Here is a 2,500-nt window from a genome sequence, read left to right as displayed (position 1 = left end):
GGACTTGCTAAGGTGGGAGAATTGGGTTCTGATGATGCCAAGTAACCTTGGTTTGTGTTGCTTATATTCTTATGCTTGCCCCACATCATCTGGTTATCTTTAGTGCTACCTGCCCTTGCTAAATCTGACTGAAGCCTGTCCTTCCTGTGATCCTGGTTATGTCAGAACTCCTCAAGTCAAGCTCTCTCTGTGATCCTGTGATTCTCGGATCCTGTGACCCTGGGCTTGTTAGGGCGCCTGGGAGTGGAGCTTCCTCTGGGTGTTGTGGGACTGGCTGCGGAGCTTGCGCCCAAGGTCTGCTCAGGGCACCAGCCCCCTGTTTTTACTTCTTATTCAATTTATGCTTTGAATTTATATTTGAACTTGAGAACTTTTAGAATACTATGTGATCTATTTTCCTGAAAAGGTATAAAAAACTAGGAATGCTGATGTTAAGTAGGCAGAAATAGAATAGGATAGAAGCATTTCAGAGATAAGGGGCTAAGCAGATGAGGAGAGGCAAGGAAGAAGGGAGCAGAATTACATAGATGCAGAAGGAGAAAGAAAAGATGCAGAGATAGCAGATAGAAAGACCAAGGGCTTCCTACTGGCAAGAGCAGGGCTTTCTTGTGTAGGTTTGGGTTTCTTTCATTTCAGTCATAGAAAGGTAGAAACCTTTTCTTTCTCTATGCAGTAAAGGTTGAAGCTTATTTTTCATTTAAAATGAGTGAGTTCTTTCTGTGCTGGTGCTTGGGTTTTGCTCCATACTGCATATGTAAGTATAGGTGTGTGTTTGTGTGTGTGTGTGTGTGTGTGTGTGTGTGTGTGTGTGTGTGTGTGTGTAAGCATGAGACAAGTAGCTGGGCCTGGTAAGAGTGTATGAATGAATGTATGAGCTGTGTAAAAGTTTTTCCTTTTGTGAGTGTGACTTTCTTCTACTGGTTTAATAAAAATGTGTTGCTCCAATCCTCCCTCTAGCCTGGCCAGTGAGAGGGGAGGCTTCCAGGCAAGAGAGAAAGAAGTCCTAGCAATTAATCCTTTACTTAATTCCCCACTGTTTATTCTCCAGAGAACTGTAGCCCTGGCCTCAGAGTAACTTAGACTCAAGACAGGTAGACTGGTAAACACTATATTATAAATGCAATGTTAATCATAAGACCAACTCTTGCCCCCTGCCAACACTCTCCCCCTCTCCCCCGGGTACCTTTGAGAGAGGACCCAGTCTGGGGCAAAATTCCTGGCACAAATTGCAACACAGAAATACAAAAAACATGATAAGTCAAGGCAACATGAGTCTTGCAAAAGTTACACATCAATGGTATTGAAATGCCGGATTATTTCAAAGTTTACTTGTAAAAAATGGCATGGAGAGGGAGCAGAGACTGAGGGGATGGCCAGCCACTAATCAGCCCAACTTGAGACCCATCCCATAGGCAAGCACCAATCCCTAATACTATTAATGATACTCTGTTATGCTTGAAGACAGGGACATGCTGCCCTCTGAGAGGCTCCATCCAGCAGCTGATTCAGACAGATGCAGACATCCATAGCCAAACAGTGGATGGAGCTTGGGGATTCTTATGGAAGAATAAGAGGAAGGATTGTTGGTCCCTAAGGAGATGGGAATCAACAAACCTGCATCCTTGGGGCTCTCAAGAGTCTGAATCACCAACCAAAGAACATACAAAGGCTGGACCCAGGCCTTCCTGCTTATATGTAGCAGATCTGCAGCTTTGCTTTCATGTGGGTCCTGATGAACTAGAGTGGGGGCTATTGCAAAATCTGTTGCCTGTACATGGGATATATTCTCCTAGTTGGTCTGCCTGTCTAGCCTCTGTGGGACAGGAAGCATTTAGCCTCACAGAAACTTGAAGTGCCAGGGTTGGTGGGGATACCTGGGGGGACCCACCCAGAGGAGAAGGGCAGGGGGTACAGGGAAAGGATTATGGGAGGGGGTGACTGGGAGTGGGGCAGTGAGTGGGATGTAAAGTAAAAAGAAAATTAAATTTAAAAAACCTGAATCTGAAAAAAAATGACCTCAAATAATATACTAACAATCGGATGAATGAACTCAAGAAATTCAGGACCTGGAAAAAAAATTCAGCAATGAAGATGAGGCAATTAGCAATATGGATGAGAAAAGTCAGCAAGGAATCCAGATTTTGATAGGTAAATAATACTAAAAATGAAAAAACCTAAATGAATCAATTAAAAAAACACAGAAAAAGAACTAATAAATTAGATCAAGCAGAAGAAAGACTATCAGGGACTGAGGACAACGCTGGGGAAATATTACAACTAAACAGCAGTGAAGTTATAGTAGGGAGCCAGAGCTATGGGCAAAGGCACCTGCTGTATGAGATGGATGATCTGTCTTCAGTTTCCAGAATCCATGTAATGGAGCCAGATGCAGAGGCCTGCATCACAATCCCAGCACTCCCACAGGTAGGTGGGAAAGGAGGTCTCCCTCTCCCTCTCCCTCCCTCCCTCCTTCCCTCCCTCCCTCCCTTCCTCCCTCCCT

At 44.4% G+C, this 2,500-nt stretch overlaps 1 protein-coding gene across 2 annotated transcripts in view; it reads right to left on the bottom strand.

Moving 5' to 3' along the window:
• Positions 1-2,500, bottom strand: part of Efcab3 (EF-hand calcium binding domain 3) — a 316,604-nt gene that overhangs the window by 87,817 nt on the left and 226,287 nt on the right. The gene's annotated exons all lie outside the window — the stretch shown is intronic.

This window comes from Mastomys coucha, unplaced genomic scaffold, assembly GCF_008632895.1.
Source record: "Mastomys coucha isolate ucsf_1 unplaced genomic scaffold, UCSF_Mcou_1 pScaffold5, whole genome shotgun sequence".
Classification (NCBI taxonomy): Eukaryota; Metazoa; Chordata; class Mammalia; order Rodentia; family Muridae; genus Mastomys; species Mastomys coucha.
The sequence above is the reverse complement of the archived record's forward strand: the minus strand, read 5'-3'. Positions and strand labels throughout refer to the sequence as shown.